Source organism: Prosopis cineraria, unplaced genomic scaffold (genome assembly GCF_029017545.1).
Source record: "Prosopis cineraria cultivar Desert tree isolate PC_DT_omini unplaced genomic scaffold, ASM2901754v1 PC13, whole genome shotgun sequence".
Classification (NCBI taxonomy): domain Eukaryota; kingdom Viridiplantae; phylum Streptophyta; class Magnoliopsida; order Fabales; family Fabaceae; genus Prosopis; species Prosopis cineraria.
In genome coordinates this window covers 5096223-5109895 of record NW_026555344.1, presented here as the reverse complement: position 1 = coordinate 5109895, position 13673 = coordinate 5096223, and positions in this window count along the sequence as shown.

Here is a 13673-nt window from a genome sequence, read left to right as displayed (position 1 = left end):
AAATTCACGGAGGCTTGATGGCAGCCAACAGTAATTAGATCGGACCGCCAGAGTTGACAGAAACAAGCTGCCACCATTGACAGGATCAAACAGTTGACTTCCACCAGGACTAAACCAACAATGATGACAAAGACTGAACAACCGACTTCCACCAGGACAAGAACAACAACGACAATATGAATCGAAAGGCCGACTTCCACCAAGACCCGATAGTTGACTTCCACCGGGTTTGGTCTCGATGGAAGTTTGTCATTTGATCCTAGTGAAAGTCAGTCATCTTATCCTGATGGTCACTGTAGGTTTGGTCTAAGTGGAAGTCAACCATCGGGTTTGGTCCTGGTGGAAGTCGGTCGTTCGATTCCTATCGTCACTGTAGGTCCGATCCTGCTAGAAGTCGATCGTCCTATTGCTGTCAGTCAAGTCCCATTGGAAGTTGGTCATTCGGTCCCTATCATTGTCGTCGATCTAGTCCTCATCAAAGTCAGTCGTCCGGTCCTGATCGTCGCCAGTGTTACTATCCCAATTAGTTTTGACTATCTAATCCCAATAAATTGGCCATGTGAACTGTCAACTTTGACCAGTCATTCAAATTTCTTTTAAATTTAAATATGAAATTTAAAATTAGAATTTTACTTTAAATTCAAATAAAGAATTTTAGTATTATAATTTAAAAATTTTTACATCATCTAAATAAAGAATTTAGAATTTATGAATTTCAAATGTAAGATTTCAAATGTAAGATTTTAAATTCAAATTTTCAACTTAAATTCACCTATCCAAATGCAATCTCATATTTTTCAAACTTCATTTGGTTCCAGAAATTCTATTTTTGTACAAGATAACCAAGCATATCCAGTCTTTTTAAACTCCATTTGGTTCTTGAAATTTCATTTTATATAAGCTAATTTTTTCTCCATTTGGCAAATCAATTTTAAACAAAACAAATACTATCTAAATATTATCACGTTCTATTAATCAATTGTAGTTGTAGGTGAGGTTTCATTTTAATCAAACCACCTGTAGTCACTTTAGATATCAAGTAATTTAAATTAGGTCAAAATGAAATATAAAACCAACACTTAAATTAGCATGGCCTTATTTTGATATTGCGCACAAATGTCTCTTCATTAAAAATAATAATTTTCAAAATACGATTGAGCTATGTCTTCATGTGATTGTTGTTGTTGTTATTATTATTATTATTATGTGCAAATAGAGGGTGAGATGGTTAATGAAATTAAGGCTGTCAATAAGAATCAAACCCTTCAAACTATCATTTAGGCCCTGTACTTTTTGAGGCCATCTTAAAAAAAACATTGTGTGAATTTTTAGATACAACTTGAGTCTTATTAATAAAGGTTAAACTTAAAAATATGATCAATTTAAGACATGTAAGCTTGTGAGCTTGAATTCTTAAAGGTCAGGCTTATAAAAATTAAGTTTATAAAGACTGATTAGTTCTTTTTTACAACTCAAGATAAAATGTGTCAAGGTGCAATTCAATTTTATAAATTTGTTCTATTTAAGTGATGTAAAAAAATAACATAAATAATTTGACACACTTAGGGTGTTTAACTTTTTTCTAAATCAGGTAAAGTGATAGTTGTTAGCTAATAAAATAAGGACCCAAAATGTACTAATGCATTTATCGTGTTGCACCTTTCGATCAAGTTTTAATGTTATATTTACACGTCTATATTTTGATTTAGTAAAGTAAAAACAAATCTAATTTATTGAAACATTTAAATAATCTTGATCATTTATTTGTTATCAATCCCCATCTCCTCCACAGTGTGTGTGTATGATAAATTACTATCATATTTCACTATTTATTACTCTGTTTAACATAAGTATAATATTTTGAGACAGGGTTGTGGCTATCCGTTAGACATCATCTAAAGCCTCACATAAATTATAGATTTCATTTAGGTTATAATTATTGAATTTTACTTTATATAATATTATAAAATTTAAAGATAAATTATATGAAAAATGAATTTGTTTCTCTACAAAATAGCTATTAAAACATATGCAGATTATACAATTAATGAAAAGTAAATGAGAAATAAATAAAAATGTTTTAATAAAATTTTAGTTATAAATCACACATTTGTTCAAAGATTTTTTTAATTGAATATCATTGATGATGTAATTAATAATCTTTAGTATTTAAATAATTTTTAAATTTTTAAATTGTATTAATTCTATAAAAAATAAATTATATTGCATTATAAATTGAATGAATTAAGTGTATTTCTTATTAATGGTAAAATGTTATAATTATTTTATCATAAAATATTGATAAATAATTTTACAGCTCACAGATATGAAACAAAAATGCAAATTTATGAGTTATATTACATGGTACTAGACTTCTATAATAAATAATCCTGCCAAATGCCTCGATACTTTGCACACGCGACCTGGTTTGAGACCCAATGATCCATACTTTGGTTAACCAAAAACCACAGTAAAGATACAAAGGCTGCTTCGTTTCAGTTACTTTATTAAAAAATATAAATAGTACTTACGATATTTTTCAAACTTGTATAAAATACTCAAACCAATGAAGGGGCTAAATAGGGAGGAAAAAACACTTTAATTTCCAATTTAATTGCGCGTTGAGAAATTCTTCACATTCAAGTCCGGCCGTGAAATGTACTCCAATTAATTGCTGATATTCTTAATGCATTTATTATAAAATAGAACAGTATATGTTTGAGACAAAGATTGATGGTCAAATATCTTTTTTTTAAAAAAAATAATATTTGTTTGTGGAAAGCTATAGTTAGACTTGACCTTCGGATGCGTTTAGGTGGACCTCTTAGTGCGTCCAGATTACTCACACCTTGGGTTGTTTTTAATTAATTATGCCCAAGAAATATTGAGAATTTTTATTTTAAAAGGAATACTTAAAAAAATCATTTTTTAACTTTTTTTGTGTACGACATCTCCTCGGTAAATAAAAATATATAATAAAAAAAACCAATTCAATCATCCAGTTTTAAACAATATGTCAAATTGATAATAAAGTTTTTTTATAACATTTTTTGTAACTTTCTAAGTAAAACACCTTTGATCTTATACATATCATCACCTACTAATGTTAAACTAAATAAATCAAATAAAAATTATGAAAGTTCCTCTAATCAATTTGATTTTTCCCCAAAATCATATAACAAAACATGCATTTTTTTTAACAGTAAAATTTAACAACAGGATAAATTCAAAGAGAAATGAAATTAAAAAAGATAATGAATTTGCACAATTCCTTTTCCAATTGTTTGTGTATTTTTAATGTGGAGACAAATTTTCTACCAATCCGCTATAATTTTTTTTCTGGCCAAAAACAAAGTCAGTTTTATTAATAAAAAAAAAGAGTACAAACACTAATAGTTGAAGCCCAAAATACCCTAAAAAAACCTAACAGTACAAACTAACACACAACTAAATCAACCAAAAAAAAAACATAAATAAAGATAGAAAAACAAAACAGCAACAGTCTAAGAACAATATTCGACAAAAAATCAACCAACACTAGTTCTATCAAACATATCAGAAGAAACAATGTTAGCATTAAAAGAGTCAACTTTAAGGATGCCTTTGGATTTGTTATTTCTCATTTTTCAAAAGCTCTTTTTAACTTTTCAAATGTCAAATGTTGTTTGGATAATTATAATAGGTGTAAATTGACATTGCAAAAGGATTTTGGTAACTGACTAAGAAGTGAATTTCAGAACATGCAATTTGATAACTTTTCAAGAGTCATTTCCAACTTATTTATAGAGTTTTGATCTTATTTATAAGATAAAAAGTATTTATTTTAATTTTATTTATAGGTCATTTCAATAATTATTATATCCATCTTTACCTTTTTATCTTATTAAATGTTGGGAACATTATCAAATGTTATAATATTTTATTTTTAAGTTTGAATATTTAACAGGGATAAAGTTCAAAACTTGTTAAATACATTTTATTCCATCACAATTTTATAACATTTCTAATATATTACATTTGTATAGCCAAAATTACAAATTATCATAATTCAATTTTTTTTTGATAATTGTACATTCAAAAGCACAATTCACTATCATAATTCAAATAATTTTTAGTGTATCAAACTAACTTTTTAAAAAATGTATCCAAATATAAATTTTGTTACAACAATTGAATTTCTGTAAAATATGCAGCGGACAAGTAAGGTTATCCTTACTAATCCACCCTAATCTCCCAAAACCACTGTAGTTACCTAGTATGAAAAATAATACAAATGAAATTTTAAGTTTTTAATATTTAAAATACTCCCATACACTTTCAATGTATCCAAATCAAAGTTTAAACACATGCACGGAAGCATGAGAATTGAAGAAAGAATCAAACTTTTGTATAAAAACTTCAAAACAATGAACTGTACAAAAAAACATTATATATGCTGCAGCTCTCTGCAAGTGCGCCGCAACAAATTTTGTTGTCAAATGACAGCACTCGAGATAAACTTCCAACACATTCCATTTCTTCATCTGACGTCCGATTGAGGTAGTCTAAGTGTCTATAGAAAACTTTCTCCTAACTTTAGGTAATGACATAAATTTCATAATTAAATTATTTTTCTATAAAAAGTTAAACACCCAAATATAAATCTCACTCTTTTTTCACATTAACTTGCATTAGGGTGTCCCAACTCCAGCCAATGTATTAAAAGGGCACATCAACTTTTAAATCACATTCAATAGACTATTTTGGACTCCTGTAACACACTATAGCCAATCAAATACACATATTCCATAAACTCACTACTCGACCCCTTGATTTAATAAACAAGAAAGGGGAGATAATTTATATAAAAATATTAATATCCATCCAAAAGTAACCCAATTACATTTTACCCTACTTGCACTAGTATTTTAACTCTATCTAAGGTTTACAACCACATATCACCAGTTTAGGGCATGAAATACACAAAAAACATTCTCAATTATAATGTAAGTAGACAAAGTAATAGAATGAAATCCTAGTTTGCAAATTAACAATTTTTAATACACATAATTAAAACTACGAGGCCTATGAGTAGAATTTACTCAAAATCCTATGCCTTCAGTCATTTTTTCCAATCCTGATATGATAAACTAAGCCCTAAAAATATTGAAGAATGAGGAGTGAGTACAACCACTCAATAACTAAGGTCAACCTTGCCTATATAGTTGCATATCAATTAAAAATGAATGCAAATAGTAATAAATTCAAATATCATACATATATAACAAATATAATCTCGGCCACAATAATAATAACCATGTGACTGGGCATGCAACACATGTCATGTGTTTTATCACAGATAAATACATCTTGAGGTCGCAAAAATAACAACTATATATCCCTAAAACACTCTAACCCATAATAATAGTAACCTTATGGTCGAAACTATTAATGCATTATCAATGCCAACTTTATACCCTCCTAATACCTCCAATATAAAACTGATAGCTATTAAGTGGCTACGTCCACAACTCGAACTAACCCTGCCTTCCACTTGTGAGGAGCTACCGGGCAAGGGTTAACTCACTTATTTGTATATCACGATTTTTTCCAATATTAACAATTTTAGGGTGTCGTATCTCTAATCTAATCTCTTCATAAAACCGATAGAGACTAGTTAGGTTCGAGTTCCTCAAAGAATAAGTAGAATAATCCCGAATCAATTATGGGATAATGGCTACATCTTGATTCCAATAGTCAATACCAAAGCAAGCTTTCAATTCCAACGATAAGCCGCCATTACCACTTAAATTTACCAATTTACTCCTCTTTTTAAGTGAACTCCCGCTAATAATCATACTATACACAAATTACACATAATATCATTTAACACAATTAATCACATCGCATCATATTCACAAATTCCTTTCTCCATTATACTCCACATGCCAATCATTACATATTTATTGTTTTTGTAAAGATTTATTCTTAAACATCAACATTAGTCACAAATGTATAAATGTGCCTATTATTTCTTCACATTTCTATACAGAATTCACATCACGATACATCACATTGCAACATTTGCATCCATGGATTCTCAATGACCCAAATAAAATTTTTTAAATGATTTATTTTAACTAAAAAATAATTAACATATAACTATATAAATAATATTTTCTCTCGGTTACCTCAAACCTTTAAGAGGTAAAGGTTTACCCTTCATAATACCAACTTTCAAAGTTTCTTCTCAAGTTTGAATGGTGTTAAGTGGGTTAATCTACAATCATATCACAAGGATAACATTATCATCTCCTTTTTAGGTAATTTCTAATATCATAACTTTACATTCTGCCTTTTATCAAAGCTATAAACTCACTCCTAATAATAATCAATGAATTTACTAGGTTTCAATAACTCACATTGTCATTACTAAGCCATTAAACTACCATTAATGGCCACCAATATTCCTAGCAACATATTTATTGCCATTTTCAAATATTACTAACCTTCAACAACTAATAACTTATAAAACCATAAATATAGGGTTTAAATACCAAAAAAAATTCCTCTTATATTTATTTTAGCCAATGAGTTTGGACTCATAGCTTATAAGGATCAAAAATACTCTCCTAAGACAAACTCTAACTTTAACCTTCATGAAAATGGAAAGAAAGGGGAAGAGGAAGATATAATGTATTTACGTTGTGAGTTATGAAGCTCCAAAATGTCTCCAATAGTCCTCAAATCCATGCCCAGCAGAGCAATGGGTGTTCTTTTTGTTCCTCCCTCTCTTCTCTTCTAATTTTTTGAATAGACACGAAGTAGTTTAAGTAGGATTTTGGCCATGCGTTGTGCAGCCCACGCCACGGCGCATGACATAGAAAGGCCTACCCTTCATTGGTTGCCTCTATGTACCACAGAGGATGTTCCTCACGCTGTAGCATGTGGCACAGATGACCCTTCTTCAATTCTTTCCCACCTTTAAATGCCTGAATGGCTTAATTTTACTTTGGATCTATATTTAAGGCTGAAATCATAATCAATTATAGAAATTAGACCTTTCTAACACACACCATATTAATTCACTTAGTTATCCTCATTAAACTTGGTTAATCAGATTTAAATTTTTATAATGTTATAATTTTACTAAACTAACTTTTATCAAATAAAATTTTGACAAATTAAAAATCAAACACACATGAAGAAACACCGGTAACAAGGATGGTGCCACTGAAAGCCATCCTTATAGATCCATCCTCTTGGCTTCACAAGCTATAAGATGATTCACGGTACTATTACCTTTACAAGCAACCTAAGTAAAAACCGCACAACCTACTGACTTCTTGAGAGTTAGCACATTACAACAATGCCAATCACAACCATTTATGGAACCTGAAATCAAAAAAATAAATAAAGGTTTATAGTCTACCTCAATGCATACCTGATACTCCCTAAATCTTCTGCTTGCCAATAATGCTTCCTTAATAGCAATACATTCAGCCATGCAACCCGAAGCAACATTTACTGATTTGTAAAAGCCACCAAGGAAGCATCCTTTATAGTCCTTACAAACCATACCTACTCAATTGAAGTTGCTTTTACTTTTAAAAGTACCATCACAATTTATTTTTACTGAACCAAACTTATGTGCTTTCCAAACTAGATTTCTGACCACATCTTCCTAACACATCCTGTGACCATTCTTTTCAAGCATATTTTGAGCATTAAAAAACTCATTTAACAACCTAACAACATACTTAATAGTCTTCCCAAGATCTACTTTAATCCCATTATAGATAAAATCACATATACTTTTCTAGATTTCCTAACACAAAGCTGCAATGAGTAACTTGTCTTCACCAGATAAACCACCATCCCATGCCATCATCATTTCAAACCACAATAAAATATTCCCACTCCTACTTCAATCAAAATACAGATTCAAAGGACAACTAAACTAGCAAGTAGAAGTCTAAGGACAATAAAAGAGAAAATTATCTAAAGATTTCACGTCCTCATTAGACACCAAACATAATGGTGAATTAGAACATTTTCTCTTAAAAGGAGCTTTAGTTGTAGCTAGTACACCATGTAAAATCCTCCAAACAAAATGTTTTACCTCAGGCATAATCTTCAAATCCCATACACTTCTCCATAATTGCCGTGAAACTTGAAGTAAAAGGCTAGGATCATTCTTTATACACAACGTATTCAGACTTTTAGCAAGCCTATATCCAGATTTTACCATATAGGAACCATCATTAGTAAAATTCCAAACCAAAGAATTATCACAGTCAAATTTGCAAAATCAACTCTCCTTAGGAATGATATTTATAATAAGACTCAAATTTTAACCCCCCCTTAATTAAACTAGCCACTATTAAAGCAAAATCAAACTCAAAATCATAAGGTGACAGTAATTTACCCTCTTTCGTACTAACAATCCACCTATTAGTCCATACTTTCACCTTACATCCTCTCCCAATTCTTCAATATTGTCCTCTCTCCAAAAGGTCTCTCCCTTCAAGGATGCTTGACCAATACCAAGAAGCTCTAGGCCCTTCAGTGACTTTCATAAAATCACTTTTTAGAACAATCCCCTATAATTGACAATTACTCAAATGACCAATAATTATAAGAGCATATATAGTTAAAGTTATATTCTTTGCCTTAAGTTTAACCATCCAAAGCTTAGAAATGATTTTGTTAATGCACAACTATTACAAACAATTTTATTTAAAGCACGAGCATATACTAAATATGAACATATAGTGTATGATATTCAATACTATTGCATAATATTTGAACATTGTAAATCCAAGTGTGAGTTTCTCTGAACATTCATTTTTATTTTCCATAAGCACTTATGACAAGGGTGTTCGTAAGACAAGACCGAGACAATCCTGGCATACCCCATGTCCCATCCTAAATATTAAATGAGACTAAATTTCTATCCTATGTCCCATCCTATCCCTTCTCATTTGGTATTGAGATGGGATTGAGACATCCTAATAAAATAGACAAAACATGGAAGAGAGGCTTAAATAACAACATTTATTAAATTATATAGGGCAAAGGTGTAAATTTAGTCATAGGCTACTTTTCAATAAGCATTTAATATCATATACTAATAAGCATTTAATATCATATACTATGGGGTAGTGCACAATAAATTATCAACTAAGAAAAATGGAGCAATGAGCACCTCCTATTAAATTTAAACAAACATTCGTTACTTTGTTTTAAGTTGTGGGTTTCACATTTCTTTACATCTTCTTTAACCCTCTCTTCCACATCCGTTCTACCCATTCTTTCCCTAATTTGAAGTAGTCTAAAGACATGGCGATTAATCTAAAGCAAGATCTTATTATGGAGAAGCACAAGTGCAAGCTTTACTTGAGAAACTTCTCTAACGATAGAGCTTTAGGAAGTCACACAAGGTCTCATATGGTAAACTTTCCTATTCCTCTAAACCTAAAAATTTGGCATTAGTTTGTATAGAATATGGACGATTCACACCCCCTTGCAAGTAAAGTTCCATTGAATTTGATTGAATGAGTTCAATCTCTATGAGCATGGGACCCTTTTTCCCTTTAATAGTTTTAGTGAGAGACTCAAGAAAGGTGGCGACGACAACACAGTCACCAATTCCCTATCTCTAATGCCATATTGACCTCCATCACCATTACTGATAAAGAGATCGACAGATCTAAAGCGACAAGTATGGGTTGTGCAAGTTTCAATCAATGGGTATGGGTTGTTCACCAGCATCATACTTCCTCTCTATGGATAGGTCTAGCTGGATGTGCAATGATATGTTGTGTTCCTTATGGTTCTTATTTTTGAGATTCAAGTTTGATATGCTTGTCTTAATTTCTAGCCATGGCTTTAGTGAGTTGGTGGTGACCAATGAGTGAAGAAGAAACTAAGGAAAGAGTAGGCAAAGTGAACACGGAGGAGAGGGTCAAAGAAGATGTAAAGAAATGTGAGACCCACAACTCAGAATAGGGTAAAGAATGTTGGTTCAAAGTTAATGGAAGGTGTTGGACGCTCTGTTTTTCTTAGTTGATAATTTATTTTACACCATTCTATAGTAAAAGATATCATATGTTGCTCAAAAATAATTTATGACTAAATTTGTGCATTTACCCAATTATATAGCTTGTTAAAATATAATGGATATTTATGATAAAAAATGACTATTGAGATTTGATTTGGAGAATTGATTATAATGAAAATAAAATAAATGAAAATTAAAGGCCTATTTTGTTTTTATTTTCAAAAATTTTTTCTACTTTTAAAAATAAAAAAATTTAAAAAAATTATTTAGATAATTATTAATTTTTTTTACAAATAAAAATAGCAAAAATTTATTAAATTTATTTTTATTTTATTTTTCTTCTTTTTAAAAAAACTACATTTGATTATTAAAAAATATAGTTAGCTTGAATAATTTCTATCGTAAATCATCACTATTATCCTATTTTTTAATTTTAAAATTATTTTTAAATTAACACAATGAAAGAGATTTTTATTTTGTTTTGTTTTAAAAAATAACTCTAAAAACTGTATTATAAAATAATTTTTCAAAACGAGAAATAGGAACAGAAATTAAATAGACCCTTGTTCAAAACTATTAAATTTTTTTTTTTGGGTAAAAAACGGATCACCTTTATTCAACTAAATCAGAAACAACTCCAGTGGATGCAGCACCCACCATATCACTATACATCAACTGACAAAATATATACCTTCAAGAGGATTAGTAAAATAAACAAAATCAAAATCATGAACGAAATGCATAATCAAAATTTAGCTTCACCCATCCGTCTAGAGGGGGCCTCCACTTCAACCCTTCTCTTGATAACATGCTTGCCATTAGATGTGCCTGCAAGATTCATAATTTCCCATACTTAATGCATAATCACCCTTTCAGGATTAAGAGCTAAAACATACATAATCCTCCTCAAACATCACTTTATTCCTCCAATGGTGCAACCACCAACACGTGACAGCAAAAATTCTTCCCCATTCCTCCTCATTCTTCAAATTTTTAATAAACCAAGTCTCCTTTGTAACATAAATAAGAGATTTGTATTTGCATACGCGCTGATCTATTATTAGGGACAGTGAAAATATAGCATGTTTCAGCCGTTATTTAGCTAGTTATCATAAAATGAGAAATTAAATGAACTCTCTCTTTCTCTCTCTCACACTCTCATACACACGTTATTTTATTAGTTAGAGGAGGGGAATAATGTTTAAAGTTAAAACAGTCCATAAATAGTCAAAATCTAAATTAGAAAACATTTATAATTGAATTATTGTTGGTAATGGAAGAGATCACTGTCAAAGCAAATCGTTCAAGACACGTCCAAGAAACACGTGCACGGATGCTTGATCACGTTATAGGGTACAATATGCATATAGCTCATTTTCAAGTTTCATTAAATCAGTGTCATTATCATTAAACGAAAATATCTACTTACAATTACAATGCTAACTTAAAAAAAAAAAGAAGTCGAGGAACTCGCTGTCATTATCATTAAACAATAATATAACTCAATATGCATACGAAATATTTGAAAAATGACATTAACAAACCTTGTTACGGCATTAATAACAATTGAAGACCTCCTATTATTAAAATACTATGAAATAACCATAGTCTTTTGTTTCCATTGATTATTTTAAAAAAATATTTTTTAGTTACAAAAAAAACCATGATTTTTTTCTGGCATTTCAATATTTTAAATCTTTAATTATCATTAATGTATTTAATTTGCAAGGTCCATGATTGTTATTTTCCTTAAAATCTTTTCTATTTTCCATGAAAAGGTGAAATTCATGAAATTGTACATAATCTTAACTTTAGAATATTTAAATTAAAAGAATCGATGGTTTTTTTTATAGGTTATTTTGTATATAAAAAATAGATTATTAATTAATTTTTTTAATTTTATACTTTTACAATTATCTATCATGCACCCATCTAGAGTAAAAATATTGCATATCAAAGAGAAAATGTTTTGAAAGATGACACATTTAAATTAAGTAAATTTAGAGTTTTTTTTCTTTTCCAAACAACACATACATAGAACTACATCTCTTTATTTTTAGTGAGATTTTTAGAAGTGATTTATATCATATATAGCATGAAAACTCAATCAGCTCACCCATCAGTTGAAACCAGAAAACTTTTAAACAAATATCTCGACCGATTTAATAAAATACTTTATTTACAAAATGCTTGATTACAATTTGAGAACGATTTAAGTTGTTAACTTTTAAATTAGTGCTTTAGTCAGTTCAACCATCAATCCAATTTTTAATACCTTGATTTATATATAAAATGGAGAGAATATTAATCAAGAGAACTGCCATCATTGTGTTTGATGATAATGACAATGACAATATAACACTCGAATCCAACTCATATATAATAGGGGATATTCGACAATTGCATTAAATTAGAAGGAAAATGGTGTAAATGAAATTGATAAAAAAGAAAAAGAAAAAACTTGAGAAGGAAGGAAACAGAGGAGAGTGAAGAAAGGGTGAAACGATGACCAAGCCCAAGAGTGTGTCCCGGGACAGAAGCAAGCGAGCAGATAGAACCGTGCGATGAACACATGGGATTGAGAAATTGAAATTGAAACACACGTAAACACGCTAGCTCACGCAGAGAGGTGCTGCTCCGTTTTTATTTAAAAAAAAAATATTATCACTTTTTATTTATTTTTTTATATAATAAAATTACATATTTTAATAAATATTTATTATGTATTTTTTAAACCACTCTTCATAATTTACATTAACGAAAAACAATTAATATATTTATATTGATTAACATAAGATATTTTAATTCAATTTTTTTATTTTTATATATAATTATTATAGTTAATTAATTTTTTTAAATTGTGTAATACAATTTTTTTTCTTTTATATATAAAAACGAAGAGAGTATGTATCAGAGAATGATGACTATGATGTTGCCCCTGGTTGAAGGGAATTTAAGTGTTAAAAATCTTCAATTCTCCAACGCGTTTGAGCAACGTTGAATGAGTACTTGATCAACTTCAGACCTGGAGCTTCAAAAGTCAAAGCCACATGAATTTCCCATTGATACACCTACATTCCTCGTTAAGTAATCCAAGTTGAAGAGTGTTTGGAAGAAAGGAACACATTTCGGCCGTGGGGCATAATAACAATAACAAGTACTCGGAGTTATTGGCTTTCCAAGGATGATTTATTGTAAAAAGAAAAAGATAATGAACGGAGGCGAGAGACGAAACATGAAAGGGACAAGACCACCGACTGGTCCGTTCCGCCATCGTGATTCGTGAATCATCGATCTATGACTCTGTAGTCTTGTTGGCGCCTTGACGCAGCTCCTGAGTCCCTTGCTCGTTTCCATGTGATCCAAGTGCTGTACTAGCACGTATGTATGCTTACTCCTAAGGCTGCATGAAATAGAAGGACATTGGACTTCGAGTTCGATTTCTTTTATAAAAAAAATTAGGTTAGGCAATTTATAATTCTGTCTTATCCAATAATAATTTAAAATTTAACAGGGCTGAATGTAATTTATAAGATTGAAAGACTGATCCTATTAGTTCAATATTCACTTAATTTTTTTTTCTGTATGAGAGACAATAATACATTCCAATCTAATAAATTCAATTAAGATG